This window comes from Silurus meridionalis, chromosome 3 (assembly GCF_014805685.1).
Source record: "Silurus meridionalis isolate SWU-2019-XX chromosome 3, ASM1480568v1, whole genome shotgun sequence".
NCBI lineage: Eukaryota > Metazoa > Chordata > Actinopteri > Siluriformes > Siluridae > Silurus > Silurus meridionalis.
The window spans coordinates 32,423,953-32,440,383 of NC_060886.1; the positions used below are offsets into that span (position 1 = coordinate 32,423,953).

At 36.5% G+C, this 16,431-nt stretch overlaps 1 long non-coding RNA gene and 5 other non-coding genes across 6 annotated transcripts; 4 read left to right on the plus strand and 2 right to left on the minus strand.

Annotated features, from left to right (window-relative positions):
- Window positions 1–279: 279 nt before the first annotated feature.
- On the plus strand, window positions 280–390 carry trnal-caa. The gene is made up of 2 exons: window positions 280–317; window positions 345–390. It is a non-coding gene; the product is annotated as a tRNA-Leu (tRNA).
- Window positions 391–1,243: 853 nt separating this feature from the next.
- trnal-caa lies at window positions 1,244–1,354 on the plus strand. Its single transcript has 2 exons — window positions 1,244–1,281; window positions 1,309–1,354. It is a non-coding gene; the product is annotated as a tRNA-Leu (tRNA).
- Window positions 1,355–3,371: 2,017 nt separating this feature from the next.
- Window positions 3,372–3,444, plus strand: trnak-uuu. The gene has a single exon. It is a non-coding gene; the product is annotated as a tRNA-Lys (tRNA).
- Window positions 3,445–7,919: 4,475 nt separating this feature from the next.
- LOC124383013 lies at window positions 7,920–10,345 on the minus strand. The gene is made up of 2 exons (XR_006925169.1): window positions 10,121–10,345; window positions 7,920–8,253 (listed from the first exon to the last, which is right to left on the minus strand). It is a non-coding gene; the product is annotated as an uncharacterized LOC124383013 (long non-coding RNA).
- Window positions 10,346–13,796: 3,451 nt separating this feature from the next.
- On the minus strand, window positions 13,797–13,878 carry trnas-cga. The gene has a single exon. It is a non-coding gene; the product is annotated as a tRNA-Ser (tRNA).
- A 1,644-nt stretch (window positions 13,879–15,522) lies between these two features.
- trnat-ugu lies at window positions 15,523–15,596 on the plus strand. Its single transcript has one exon. It is a non-coding gene; the product is annotated as a tRNA-Thr (tRNA).
- The last annotated feature ends 835 nt before the right edge of the window (window positions 15,597–16,431 follow it).

Sequence of the window (16,431 nt, forward strand, 5' to 3'; positions counted from 1 at the left end):
AGAAAACTGAGTGTTCTGGTCTCGACATGGAGGCATGGGTTTAAATCCCACTTCTGACACTAACTTCATTTTTAGGCAGATGGATATATAAATTAGAGAGATCAATAGATTGATAGTAAAGATGAGCAGGCATATATATGCATTCAGACAGAAAAAAAGATAAGACTGATGTAGATAGATAAGAAACACAAAAAGAAGAATAGATAAGACAAACAAGTAGACAGAAACTTGCAAAAATAACTTTTTCAGCCACTAAGGGATAAAAACACAGGCTTGTATGTCAGGATGGCCGAGCGGTCTAAGGCGCCAGACTCAAGGTTCAATACCTTCCAGGAAACTGAGTGTTCTGGTCTCCACATGGAGGCGTGGGTTCGAATCCCACTTCTGACAGTGACTTTATTTTCATTAGAAATCAAAACAATAATGAAATAATTATTCCCCTTTGTATTTTAAACACAGACATACAGAATAAACAAGTAGATGGTTACCAAATAGTGGGAAAAACAGCCAGAAAAAACTGTTAATACAGACTAGCAGGAAGATGGATATATAAATTAGAGATCAATAGATTGATAGTAAAGATGAGCAGGCATATATATGCATTCAGACAGAAAAAAGATAAGACTGATGTAGATAGATAGATAGACAGACAGAGTAATATTTGAAAAGCACCAGACTCAAGGTTCAATACATTCCAGGAAACTGAGTGTTCTGGTCTCCACATGGAGGCATGGGTTTAAATCCCACTTCTGACACTAACTTCATTTTCAGGCAGATGGATATATAAATTAGAGATCAATAGATTGATAGTAAAGATGAGCAGGCATATATATGCATTCAGACAGAAAAAAGATAAGACTGATGTAGATAGATAGATAGATAGATAGATAGATAGATAGATAGATAGATAGATAGATAGACAGACAGAGTAATATTTGAAAAGTACCAGACTCAAGGTTCAATACATTCCAGAAAACTGAGTGTTCTGGTCTCCACATGGAGGCGTGGGTTCGAATCCCACTTCTGACACTAACTTCATTTTCAGGCAGATGGATATATAAATTAGAGATCAATAGATTGATAGTAAAGATGAGCAGGCATATATATGCATTCAGACAGAAAAAAGATAAGACTGATGTAGATAGATAAGAAACACAAAAGAAGAATAGATAAGACAAACAAGTAGACAGAAACTTGCAAAATAGTTTTTCAGCCACTAAGGGATAAAAACACAGGCTTGTATGTCAGGATGGCCGAGCGGTCTAAGGCGCCAGACTCAAGGTTCAATACCTTCCAAGAAACTGAGTGTTCTGGTCTCCACATGGAGGCGTGGGTTCGAATCCCACTTCTGACACTAACTTCATTTTCAGGCAGATGGATATATAAATTAGACAGATCGATAGGAAAAACCCAGCCAATAGGGTTGCACAAGCCAGTGCACTCTTAGTGCCGGTCCCAATTACTATTACTGGTAAAGGGAGCTGATATGATCGGGAGAGGAGAAAGGTACATATGTTGTGTGTTCAGGAGACCAAGTGGAAAGGGAGTAAGGCTCGTTAGTAAAAACAGGTATGTAGTTCCTTTTATTGATGTGTTCTGCCTACACAAATTCATTCCATTGAAGATGCATCTAAAATCGATGCTTGATGTTTAGACCTAATATGTATGTCATATGCACCTTTGTTATTTAATCTATTTTTGAACATAACACATACAATTTACAATTTATATAATAATAATTATATTTTTGCTGAGATTACCCGACAATTTGAGAAAATTCATTGTGTTTTTGTGATCGTTCTAAAAAAAATAAAAAATTAAAATTATATCAGAGTAACACTGACCTTAAAACAAGTGAATGTTTTCTTCAAATGCACTGTATAGTGTCTTATCTGTATCCATCAATGTTCCCTGACCAGCCTTGAACATACACTGATTGATTGATTGTTCTTTATTGGGAAGTGTTCACCTGTTTGGTGACAGGGCGCTGCAGCGCTGCTCAGAAAATACAGAGACTCTGTACAGTAAAACCTCGTTGTACGAGCATAGTTCGTTCTTGAAAATTGCTCATGTGTCCATTTGCTCGTACGTTCGAACCGATTTTCTCCGTAAGAATGAATGTAAAAGCGATTTAATCCGTTCCTTATTTCTGCACTTAAAAAGTATTTGTACTGTTCTGCACATTACCGTAATGTAAACATAATTGAACACTTAATCATGTGGTAGTGGTTAATTGCGAGTGTGAGATGCGTACCATGCTCGTAACCTTCTCGGTTTCCATGGTAATTCTATTTACTTTCCTTTTCACAGCACCATCACTGATTTTCTGGGGAGACATTTTTCAAGATTTCTAGTGAAATAAAAATATAACACAAAAAAGTTATGTTTTTGCTGCACTGAACAACGAGAGCGACCGAGTGATACGTCATCATCTAAGCGACTGATGCTTCACTCCGCCGAAAACGGGGAACCTGCAGCATGGGTTTGCTCGTGCCTTCGAAATTTGCTAGTGAAATAGGGTAAAATTTTGCGAGCAAGGTCGCTCGTATCTCCGTTTGCTCGTACTATAGGTTGTTTGTACAATGGGGTTTTACTGTACTACATTTTCTATATACTTTGTAACATAAAGACGCAGTCTTGCACTTCAACGACGAAATGACGTCATCGCACAATGATGTCATGGTGTTACTTAGCAACTTTTAGAAGGATATTAATTCATAGTCCATAACAGTTTTAAAATAAAGATACATTTTAATTTCCCTTTGACTGATCATCTCAGTTCATCTCCTCCAAGTCCTTTAGCGAGTCAAACCTGACAAAGCTTGGTAACATGTTATAGGAGGGTTATAATATAGTAATGTTAATTTGATGAGACAGACTCCACTTTGGACAAATTCAGTCTCCACATTAGACAATCAAAGATAGAACAGCTGCTAAAAGAGGCCACAAAGCAAGAGCGCTGCAACCATGACCTCGACGTGATTTGAACACACAATGTTTGGATCTGGAGTCAGATGCGCTAACGTTGTGCCAACAGGTCAGAGTTGCTGCAGGAACCTGCCTCATGGCACAGAGTTGGCTTTGCATGTTTCTCGTCACGGTTGTAATGACAAATGGAGTCTGATGGTCACGTTGCAGTCTCTGACATTTTCCGCATTTAAAGTTCCTGATTGTTGGTGTAATTAAGATTCAAGAGTTAGTTTTCATATGTACAGGAAACAATCTGTTACACCATACAGTGAAATAATGAACTTAGTGTCAGTCATTTGTTCTGTGATGAAATGTCAAGTTTGTTTTCAAGTTTGTTTTTTTTGCACAGAGACAAGTATTTTATTGAGGCCAGGTGTCGCAACAGCAGACATGTGAGCAGAGCCCGGATAGCTCAGTCGGTAGAGCATCAGACTTTTAATCTGAGGGTCCAGGGTTCAAGTCCCTGTTCGGGCGTTAAAAAGCTAACGGTTGTTGGTTCTTATTGGTGGAAAATCAAAAGTTTGTCTGAATCTTCCCTTTATGTCAAAATGCCATGACTCTTCCTCTGATATTCCAGATGTTTTCCTATCCTACCCATACATGAGTATATAATGCTTTAGTCTCACTGTGGTAAGCATCCTTTATGGTGTTCATTTTGACCAACAAATGGCTCTGACAATAGTCGTCTGTTTGAACCCAAAAGATATTCCCATGATCCTCCCATGCAAATATCATTGGTTTAAACATACTTTAACTGTGACATTATTTGACGTGTCACTGAAACTTGAATTGTGAATACATAGGGTTGTTTTTTACTCTGGACAGGCAACACAGAAGATGCTGTGGGTTTACAGAATAATTCACGAGTCACTGTTATATGAACAATAAAACATTTTATTTTTGATTACCGGAAAAACTACAAAGATGTCAAATAATAAAATGTAATAGATGCAAACACACAAAGGTACAAATAATATTTCAAAATTATGTATATTTTAGCAAAGAAGGCACAGGTATTGAATTTGTATTTTGTTATTATTAATAAATCTGATTAAACATTTCAGGAGTTTATTTTCTGTATGTGGTTTGATTTATCGGTTGTGGTGAGGGTTTTGTGTGTGTGTGTGTGTGTGTGTGTGTGTGTGTGTGTGTGAGTTTTAGCCTGTGCATCTCCCGGGATCTGATGTTTTAGGTGCCACCCAGTAAACTGCAGTGGATCCAGTAGAATAGGGAATAATACAATCAGAGACACAGGGTTTATTTTTAATGTTTATGTGCCAATGTAGCTTTCAAAATGACCAAAAAAAAATGCTAATGTCTCTGTGGTGCAATCGGTCAGTGCGTTTGGCTGTTAACTGAAAGGTTGGTGGTTCGAGGCCCCCAGGGATGTGATAGTGGCTTTGTTAGACACCAAGTGCTGCCGTGCTGCACACCAACCTGAGCTGAGAGCAAGTGGAGGAACGAGTGACTGTTACTGGGTGGTGCGTCTTAGAAAAAGGCTTCTAGGTTTGAACAAGTTTAATACAAAACTAACTTTAAATATCAATATGATAAAAAATAAAAATGCTCCTGAATCCTGCATGTACACAAAACAGACCAATCCTGCGTCTGATCTACACTGTGTGACCAAATGTATTGGGACACGTGACTTTTCCACACCACATCAGTAAAGAGCTCCGTTTAGTCTAAATTTGACTAAAAAATAAAGAATAAATGAGAGATAATATTTCCAGAAATGTTGCAGTGAGCAGAAATGGACCTTTCGGCTAATGGTGTAGGAGACATCATCATTAGCCTCATGCTAGCCGGGTTTGCTAGCGCTGTTTTTGTGTTAACTAGTTTCTTAGAATATTTAATTGAAAGTTGACCAAAAACAAATACATTCGTCAGACACTTATATTGTGTTTATAACTCACTAAATGTAGAATATTCAGACTGAGGATGAAGACTATTAAAGCTAAGATTAGTTAGCCGGCTAGTTAGCCTAGCTCAGTGGTTCTCAAAGTGTGGGCCCTCTAGTGGAGAATAAAGATATGACAGGTGGGGCGCAATGAACGGCAGGATTTATTTATTTATTTATTTATTTATTTATTTGTTCTTCATTAATGAATTTCACTATGAATAAAGTTCATACACACAAAGCAACACAAACAATGTTGTGAAAATCTATTCAATGGATAAATGTGTGACATTGATCACAAAAAACAAGCAAACAGGTAATTCAGCACAAGCAGACAAAAAAACGTAGATGGTAGAAGCAATAAACCAAAAGTTCATCTTTAAAGAAAATATAATTGTGGTTTGTGTTATCCTGTTCCTTTTGCCACATCTTATTTTTGAAACTTTTTAGATGTTGCTAAACTGAAAATTAAATACAGATCTCATCTCAATATTAAACATGACTTGAGAGTGACAGTATCAAGTCTACAACTCAGTTGTTAAAAGATGTATGCATTTGCTCTATTTTACACAGACTGCAAAGTGACAGAAAGGCAAAGTGATAACACAATTACACCTTTCTTTTCTCTATTTTTGTTTTTGATGCTATCATTTAGAATTGGTTAGTTTAATAAATTAGACATTTTTCAACTTGAAGTATTTTATTATACTTTTTTAAGGTGACAGAGGACAAGTGGGTTTAAAAATCCACCCCTCTGAAGTGGTAAATGGCAGAAAAAGATTGAGAATCACTGCTAAAAAACACAAACAGAAGTCACATTAGTACAGAATGGAGCATAAAGCACGTCCGGATAGTGCCGCTAGAGGGCAGTGTGAGACTGAGAGTTGAGGATGTGAGTTGTGTGAAGCTGGGATCAATAGTCTGTTAAGGGGTGGGAAGAGGGAAAAGAAGGGAAAGAAGGAAAAACAGGAAAAAGAGAAAGAAAAATGTAAAATGGAAGAAAAAGAAAAGGTAATGGAAACATGTCTTGCACATTTCTTATGGTTGTTGGCAGATTGATGTATATATTTTATAGCAAACTGCCTTTTGTGCTTCCCAGAGAGAATCTCTGATGTGAATGACGCTGGTTCGAATCCCTCAATAGTGCACACAAATACTGATGATGTGAATAAAAATACATCACTTGTCACTCATGTTCATTAATATCTTTGTGATTTGACTGATTTTTTTACTGAAATTCCAATAAAGTGCATAAAATGCATGTTTATTTCTTTTGTTAATGTACTTATTTAACCTTTAACACTTTTTTAACAAAAGTCTCTTTTTCATTATATGGGACATGTTCTGTATTTATCTTTTATATTTATATTCTACTTAATAATAATAATAATGAGGATGATAATGGGTTCAGCAGGTTCACAGAATAATTCACGAGTCACTGTTATATGAACAATAAAACATTTTATTTTTAATTACTGAAAATGCTACAATATTACAAATCAATGTATATATTAATAAAGGTTAATTAACAATAGATATAATCAAGTACAAAGATTTAAAAAATGATCCTAATTGGGTCTGAAACAACAACCTAATGATAAATAACTATAGATTATAATAGTAGTAAATCCACAAAATAAATGGTAAAATAATATCAAGTCTCTGAGTGACTCAAAACACCAGGAAGAAATGGTTAAAGGAGCAGAACTGGAAGAAACAGCAGGTCTGGATGCAGATGAAGGACTGGCTGAAGGAGATGAACTTTGACTACCAGGCTGTAAAGACACATATTGTATATTATGAACTTAAGCATAATAATGATGATGATAATGACATATGAAGATCTTTTAAATGACAGGAATCTGCATTGGTACATTTACATTAGGTTTGGCTGCTGAATTGTTGCTGAAGGATTCACCAAACCGTGACTTGTAAAATCATGTAAAATCACACATGTGCTGGAAATGTAAAGATCTGATTTCCCTTTTAAAGAAAACACAAATAATCTTCTATTCAATAAAAGACAATATGACTATAAAAGGCTTTGGGGACGTTCCAGAGATAATTGCGTGTGGAGTAAATACTGAAATATGAAAATAATGAATGAGCAGTGATAATGTAAGTGCAGGCTGTATAATGGTGGGGTGGAGGTAGAGGCGCTACAGCAGTAGGAGTGGAGTAAAGCAGGTGGAACACTTGCAGCAGGTGGAACACTTGCAGCAGGTGGAACACTTGCAGCAGGTGGAACACTTGCAGCAGGTGGAACACTTGCAGCAGGTGGAACACTTGCAGCAGGTGGAACACTTGCAGCAGGTGGAACACTTGCAGCAGGTGGGTTTAAAATCCACCCTCTGAAGTGGTAAATGGCAGAAAAGATTGAGAATCACTGCTAAAAACACAAACAGAAGTCACATTAGTACAGAATGGAGCATAAAGCACGTCCGGATAGTGCCGCTAGAGGGCAGTGTGAGACTGAGAGTTGAGGATGTGAGCTGTGTGAAGCTGGGATCAATAGTCTGTTAAGGGGTGGGAAGAGGGAAAAGAAGGGAAAGAAGGAAAAACAGGAAAAGAGAAAGAAAAATGTAAAATGGAAGAAAAAGAAAAGGTAATGGAAACATGTCTTGCACATTTCTTATGGTTGTTGGCAGATTGATGTATATATTTTATAGCAAACTGCCTTTTGTGCTTCCCAGAGAGAATCTCTGATGTGAATGACGCTGGTTCGAATCCCTCAATAGTGCACACAAATACTGATGATGTGAATAAAAATACATCACTTGTCACTCATGTTCATTAATATCTTTGTGATTTGACTGATTTTTTACTGAAATTCCAATAAAGTGCATAAAATGCATGTTTATTTCTTTTGTTAATGTACTTATTTAACCTTTAACACTTTTTTAACAAAAGTCTCTTTTTCATTATATGGGACATGTTCTGTATTTATCTTTTATATTTATATTCTACTTAATAATAATAATAATAATAATAATAATAATGAGGATGATAATGGGTTCAGCAGGTTCACAGAATAATTCACGAGTCACTGTTCTATAAACAATAAAACATTTTATTTTTAATTACTGAAAATGCTACAATATTACAAATCAATGTATATATTAATAAAGGTTAATTAACAATAGATATAATCAAGTACAAAGATTTAAAAAATGATCCTAATTGGGTCTGAAACAACAACCTAATGATAAATAACTATAGATTATAATAGTAGTAAATCCACAAAATAAATGGTAAAATAATATCAAGTCTCTGAGTGACTCAAAACACCAGGAAGAAATGGTTAAAGGAGCAGAACTGGAAGAAACAGCAGGTCTGGATGCAGATGAAGGACTGGCTGAAGGAGATGAACTTTGACTACCAGGCTGTAAAGACACATATTGTATATTATGAACTTAAGCATAATAATGATGATAATAATGACATATGAAGATCTTTTTAAATGACAGGAATCTGCATTGGTACATTTACATTAGGTTTGGCTGCTGAATTGTTGCTGAAGGATTCACCAAACCGTGACTTGTAAAATCATGTAAAATCACACATGTGCTGGAAATGTAAAGATCTGATTTCCCTTTTAAAGAAAACACAAATGATCTTCTATTCAATAAAAGACAATATGACTATAAAAGGCTTTGGGGACGTTCCAGAGATAATTGCGTGTGGAGTAAATACTGAAATATGAAAATAATGAATGAGCAGTGATAATGTAAGTGCAGGCTGTATAATGGTGGGGGTGGAGGTAGAGGGCGCTACAGCAGTAGGAGTGGAGTAAAGCAGGTGGAACACTTGCAGCAGGTGGAACACTTGCAGCAGGTGGAACACTTGCAGCAGGTGGAACACTTGCAGCAGGTGGAACACTTGCAGCAGGTGGAACACTTGCAGCAGGTGGAACACTTGCAGCAGGTGGAACACTTACGACCTGGTAAAAGAACAATAAAGAGTGTGGAAAACAGGTTTTATTTACCTTTTAGTCTTGGTATTTTTTACAGATGTAAATAAGAAGAAACATTGCAAAATATACATACAGTGAGGAAAATTAGTATTTGAACACCCTGCTATTTTGCAAGTTCTCCCACTTAGAAATCATGGAGGGGTCTGAAATTGTCATCGTAGGTGCATGTCCACTGTGAGAGACATAATCTAAAATAAAAAATCCAGAAATCACAATGTATGATTTTTAAACTATTTATTTGTATGATACGGTTACAAACAACTGATGTATTTGGGAGTGTAGATGAGAGAGCTGGTCTCATATTGCTCCAAAAAAAATTATTAAGTTACTGAAAATAATTTGCATTGTTTAGTGGCTGTTTCTCTGATGTAGTGACTGTCAGAGTAATGAAAATACTCCACCATGTACAGTAATTGGGTAACAGTAGGTGGCGCAATAATGACATTGTTTATTCATGACAAACACAAAGGTGAATGAGAGAGATCTCAAAGTGAGCTACCTAGTAGCTGAACTCGTAGCCTAATCAAAAAAAGCCCCACACTGTGGCAGAGACATTAATGCTACCTGCCTGCAAAGCCGCTGTCAACAAGATGCTCGTCCCTGATGCAGTTAAAGAAATAAAAGATTTTTGTAAATTTACCCCCTTACAAAGAAATTAACAGTTTAGAATTTTTATATTAGATTTATTTTAACAGAGAGACAGAATATAAAACAAATATGCTGTAACATTAAATTATATATTAAAAAATGATATATTTTAACACAAAAATAGAGTTATTACTGCAAGTCAGTGTTAAATAGTAAAAAGACCCAAGTCAGGAACACACACGCAATCTTCCATTTATTTAGTTCACCCACTGGTAACACACACAGCAGGTGAATTTCGGCATGAGCGTGTATTCCGACCCAGACCAAACTCTAATATTTCATACACTGTATTTATACCAAGAGATCTTTACAATTCACATGATCATGGTAGATGAAAAAGTTCACTCACTTAATTTGATTACAATATATACATTATATTGTAAATTGTAGTGTTAAAGCGTCATTTTGAACACAATACTGTAATTTTTCATGTTTACTTCTTTACAATTTTATATTTATTTTAACTGATTAATTTATGCATCTCGCAATGCATCACGGGAAGAAATACTTCCATGACGTCTTCAAAAGCATAAAAGGCTTCAATCTTGTTAAAAAAGCTTTCCTATAAGAATATTACTGTATAAATAATAGAAACATGTTGAATGGAAAGATTTGACGGTAAAACTTACAGATAAAACACGATGAATCTCTGGATTCCGTTTCACATCAGCGTCATTTAGCCACGCCCACATCGCATGTGCCGTAACAAACCTTTTCCTCGTTTTAAACCTATAGATGTATGTAACAGGTGTATAATTTACCCTGTTCAATTTACATGTCCTGTTTCAATTCATACTAAACTGTTGATTTGTCTTGTTTATACTCATATCTGTGTTTATAAATGTAGTTGCCTGATCAAAATGGGTGCTTCTCTTAAATGCCTTGATAATAGAAGCTGATGTCACTTCCTGTCCTGACTCCTCCTCTTCCCTTTCTGTATTGTAATCTCATTGGAGTGGTGGGTTTTCCTAAATTTATGATAAACTGGTTTAATTTTATATTAATTACTTTTATATTTATTTTAACTGATTAATTTATGCATCTCGCAATGCATCACGGGAAGAAATACTTCCATGACGTCTTCAAAAGCATAAAAGGCTTCAATCTTGTTAAAAAAGCTTTCCTATAAGAATATTACTGTATAAATAATAGAAACATGTTGAATGGAAAGATTTGACGGTAAAACTTACAGATAAAACACGATGAATCTCTGGATTCCGTTTCACATCAGCGTCATTTAGCCACGCCCACATCGCATGTGCCGTAACAAACCTTTTCCTCGTTTTAAACCTATAGATGTATGTAACAGGTGTATAATTTACCCTGTTCAATTTACATGTCCTGTTTCAATTCATACTAAACTGTTGATTTGTCTTGTTTATACTCATATCTGTGTTTATAAATGTAGTTGCCTGATCAAAATGGGTGCTTCTCTTAAATGCCTTGATAATAGAAGCTGATGTCACTTCCTGTCCTGACTCCTCCTCTTCCCTTTCTGTATTGTAATCTCATTGGAGTGGTGGGTTTTTCCTAAATTTATGATAAACTGGTTTAATTTTATATTAATTACTTTTATATTTATTTATTATATATTTTTGGTTGAAAGAAGCAGAAATAGAGGACAGGGTAGTGTGGAGGAGGATGATCCGCTGTGGCGCCCCCTAAAGGAAGCAGCCGAAATAATTTTTTTATTTTTTCTCACTGAAGTTTTTGTGTGAGGTTTCTTTATCTATCTGTGTGAATATTTTACACTTTTTGTTTGTATTTTTATGAATGCGAGGGCACATGGTGATAAGTCTACCACACACACAATAAGTGAAATATCACCACAGCGGCTGCTGATTTGTTGTGTGTTTTTTAGAAGAAACATTAAATACTTCCAGTGAGCTGCAGTCTGCAGTCCCGTGTCTGATTTCACATCACAGCACACAGAGTCAAGTATTTCAACTGGTGTCGTCGATAGTGATGAGCGATACCAATCATTTTCTTTTCAATCCGATACAGAGTACTTTCAAGACGAGTATCTTCGATACAATACTTCTATGAAATATGTATAAACTGTTTTAATACAAATCAGCGGCTTTGCAGGCAGGTAGCATTAATGTCTCTGTCACAGTGTGGGGCTTTTTTTGATTAGGCTACGAGTTCAGCTACTAGGTAGCTTACTTTGAGATCTCTCTCCTTTACCTTTGTGTTTTTTTTATTAATGTTGACATCATTAATTCTTATGTCATGAATAAACAAAGTCATTATTGCGCCACCTACTGTCACTCAATTATTGTACATGGTGGAGTATTTTCATTACTCTGCCAGTCACTACATCAGAGAAACAGCCACTAAACAATGCAAATTATTTTCAGTAACTTAATAATCATTTTCTATGAGACCAGCTCTCTCATCCACACTCCCAAAAACATCAGTAGTTTGTAACCAGACACACTGATAACATCCTCACACATCTCCTTAATATCACACATCTGTACTCTGGTCTGAGAGAAAAAAAAAGAGAGAGAGAGAGAGAGAGAGAGAGAGAGAGAGAGAGAGAGAGAGAGAGAGAGAGAGAGAGAGAGAGAGGAAATAGTATAAAACAAACAGATGATTAATAGTTTTTACACAGAATTAAGCAAAAATTAAGCACTGATAGTGCCACTAGAGGGCAGTGTGAGACTGACAATTGTCAATGTGAACTGTGGGGTACAATTAAACTTTTTCTTCTTCTTCTTCTTCTTCTTCTTCTTCTTATTATTATTATTATTATTAGTGTTATTAATTTCTTTTACTTCATGCTTTGATCTTCAGTTAAAAAGTCCAAATTTACAATATAGAACTACTGCAACATTTCAGTGGTAACATACAGCATGTTTTTGTAAAGTAAGTGACTAAAAACCCCAAAGGAATTTTCTTGTCACTTTATATGAGTTGTTTTAGAAAAAGCATCAATTAAATGCAGAGAAGCCCCTTTTTTAATAACACTGTTTTTGGTCCTGTGTATTTGGGGGTGTTTTAATTTTGGAGTATGTTGTATTTAATAATCTTTGCATGTGTTTAAATGCTTTTCCTTTTCATGTTTTCTCCATGAAGCGTTTACTAAGAGCTTACGAGCACCTGGGCTTTGTTTTGCAACTGATCCTGAAGCAGAACAAGATCACATTCAAGCGCGTTCCCTCAGCCGTCACCAAGTGCCTTAGATCAGCTTCCTCCATCATCACATAAAACCTAAAATGTGATCTCTTTATAAATATTTTTTATAGATTATAGTCATAACATTGTATATTTTTGTACATAAATAAATAAAATACACAGTAGATCTGCACAGCGTTACTCGTTCTCTCTAATAGTTTATACAGTGGCAGGTCTTCAGTCCCAATCCCCCTCTTAAAAACAACACAGGACAGTGCAAGACAACACAAAACAGTGTAAAACATATACACAAGACACAAAATAGTGATTAACGAAAGGTGTGCATTTCTAACTGCTGTTTTTTTCTGGAAAATCCCATCTAGAAATAATTTCTAGATGGTATTTCTAGTGTTGATATTCAGACTGCATCTAACCATTATGGTGTGTGAGTGTCTGTTTGTATTACTCCCCATATTGCCAGATAACAACATTTAAATCACACAATAAACGATACAAGGCCACAAATCTAGGAGACAGTAACATGAGAAGTGATGCAGTATCATGATATAATACCGTATATTCCGGACTATAAGCCGCTACTTTTTTCCCACGCTTTCAACCCCGCGGCTTAAACAATGAAGCGGCTAATTTATGGATTTTTCCTGTGTTTTTCTCGGTTTCACAAGCTTCAAGCCAAAAAACTGAGCCCCATAACATTAGACCAATGAAATTGCCGAAAGGGTTCAGGTGAACCAATAAAATTCTTTATATCAAATCGGGTGCGCTCTCACTGAATCATAAATATGCATGAGGTTCAACTGTGTTCTGAGCTGCACGGCATCGGGAGAAAAGCTTTACCGATGGTGATTTTTAAACACACGATGATGCCAAAAGATAAACTCCCGAGAGAAATTGTTGTGAAAGGAAGAAGGAAGACAGTGAACAATGACTTACTCTTTAGATACAAGCCGTGTAACAGACACTGTCTTTCGTTAAAGCCTGTGTAAAGTTCATTAGTTTTAATGTAGGCACCTGCAGCTTATAGACAGGTGCGGCTTATTTATGTTCAAAATGAAAATCTTTGTAACATTCAGTGGGTGCGGTTTATATTTGGATGAAATCATCAACTCCATTGTACACTTAGCAATAAGAGGGTTCATACAACACTTTAACTTAAAGCACAACCGCTGTGAGCCGGATTCGAACCGGCGTGGGAAAACCCCATTGGATTTCGAGTCCAACGCCGTAACTTCTCGGCCATCACAGCAGTGCTGAAGCGAGAAAATGGAAATGAAGAGATGTCTTTATTATTCTTTTATAGTTCGTCATAGTTTCAGCTTAAAAGAAGCATTTAGAATTGAACAGTGTCTCTGACAAACATTGGCTAAAAAAGAAACCCTCAAAGTATCTGTCCCAGACGCACCACCCTGCCAGCAACAGTCACTCAGTCCACTCAGTGCTTGGTGTCTAACAAAAGCCAGAACGTCCCTGGGTGGGTTTGGAAACCAGCCTTTTGGTTAACAACTGAAAGCGCTAACCAGTGGCGCCATTGGCTGAGAAAGAAATGAAAGATCTCTCACTGATTAGCTGTCATTACAAGAGACACAGCGCACAAGCGAGCTTCGAGATCAGGCGAGATCGGCGTTATCGAGCTCAGAGTGGTATGGCCGTAGACGAGAATTGCTGATTTAAATTGCCAATTTATTTTTTTTTGTTTGTTTGCTTATATGCCTTTTCTGCTATTCAAGTAAAACTTTTATCACAATTTATTCACCACAGTAGATGTTCATCCTTAAATTAAGCATGAAAGCAAATCGAATGTACATGAGTCAAAAAATTTGCCCAGGCCCTCAACAGTTTTTTATAAAAATCTAGAAACCCCTCTGTTATGTAATTCTTTGTTTTCATCCACAATATGTTGTCTCCAAGTTCGAAGTTGCTTCACTTGCTTCACTTGTTTAAAACCCCATTTTTGCTTTCCATGACGCGTTGCTTTATTCATCCATGTACTGTTTTATCATTTTCATTTATCATTTGTTCCACATCTATTAACCCCAATTCTTCCTTCTCTATTGCTCCCATTAAGGTGTTGTATGCAATTCTTGCTGGCTTCCCTTCCCATAAAAAATCTAAAAAACTTTTTTAGCCTTCTTTCTGCCCACAATGGCACAGATGATGTGTATAAAATATATCATAGATTAGAATTTTTTTTTATTTTGGCTCCTGATCCCCTACAGAACTTTTGTACCGTTTGCATTGCTTTTTTCACCAGATTTTTGACCAATGGGGTTGTGTCATCCGCATATTTAAATATTTTATTCTCTTCTCCCTCGATGCCTAATCCTTTTATTCCTTTTATTCCTTTTATTCCTGTTTTTTAGTTAGTCCAAAAGGAACCACAATTAGATGTACAATTAATGTATGGGTAATATACAAATACAACACAAATGGGTCCAAGAGTAAACAATCAAGATCAATTGCTACTGTGGACAGTGGTGCCTAATGTTTGTTAGTTGCAGCACTGCTTTGTTATTGCTGGAAGAGTAGGACCCTCAGAGCATTTGCTGTCAACAGTTGTGTGTTGCATGCTAATTTCAACAGAATTTTGGTGGTTTGTTAAAACTATGACCAGATATTAGATAGAACGTTTTCACTGCTATGGCATGGCTATTGTTTGTCGATATGTATCTTATAACTATATTTAACTATATTTGCACTTGACCATATTTTATGTTGAGGACCTTAGCAAGTCTCAAATTAATGGTAGAACTAGCATCAAGACAAAAATCAAATCTATGCTTCTGCCTTATTAGCTGTTAGTTTGAATGCATATGTCCAAGCAATATTTTTTTTCTAAATCTAAGAGCAAAGAATTACAACAGCTGGCTGAGTAGTCACTGTGTGGCATCGTGGCGCTGTGGCTTAGTTGGTTAAAGTGCCTGTCTTGTAAACAGGAGATCCTGGGTTCAAATCCCAGCAGTGCCTGTTACAGTTGTCCTTTGCTGCTTCTTCTTGAGTGCCTTCCAGTGTTTTCTTCATGGCTTGAGATTTGACATTGCAAGTGGATAAGATGGTTTCTCTGGGGCACTGAATGGTGAATTGCAGGCTTTGCTCTGACCCTTTTAAAAGCATCATAGTATTTTTAGCAATGGGAAAAACTGTGCTTTTATGCAAACTATGAGCCAGCCATTAAGATGAACAGTTACGAGATAGTAAAATACAGCCCTGTGCACTGTAGGGCTCAATGGATAGCGCATTGGACTGCTAGACTCAGCGGTAGAGCTATTCAAAGGTTGTGGTTTCGAGTCCCACCAGAGTCGTTGTGTTTTTCCACTTGTCTCTCTAGTAACTTTTATTGTGCACCAGGTAGATTTAAGAGCCACATTGCATGTGGCATGTCCGTGCTTCTCGTACTAAACCGAAATGCTTTGTCGGTTGTGGTTTTCAAAAAAAATCTCCTCTTGTTCCACATGGTTCTACTCGTTTGAACAAAACGTTGCTGTACCCTAATCAGATGTTCCAACACATATTCCTGACACAGAATCATTCCATACTTTGTGCTCACACATCCAAAGCCCACACTTATCTTCTGATTAGCAAAGATTAGGAACATGGGCACAACTGTTTTGTCTCATTGGCATAACCATTTATAGACTGCTTGTGTTGATTCAACTGCCAGGCAATTGTGGATTCTGAGGTGTTGATTACATGGGTATGTAATGTTTCATTAATAATTGGAGCATTTTTGAGGGCAAGGCTGGCCTGTTAGGGCGGGACGGTATCCATCCCACCCGGGAAGGTGCTGCTCTCATTTCTTGTA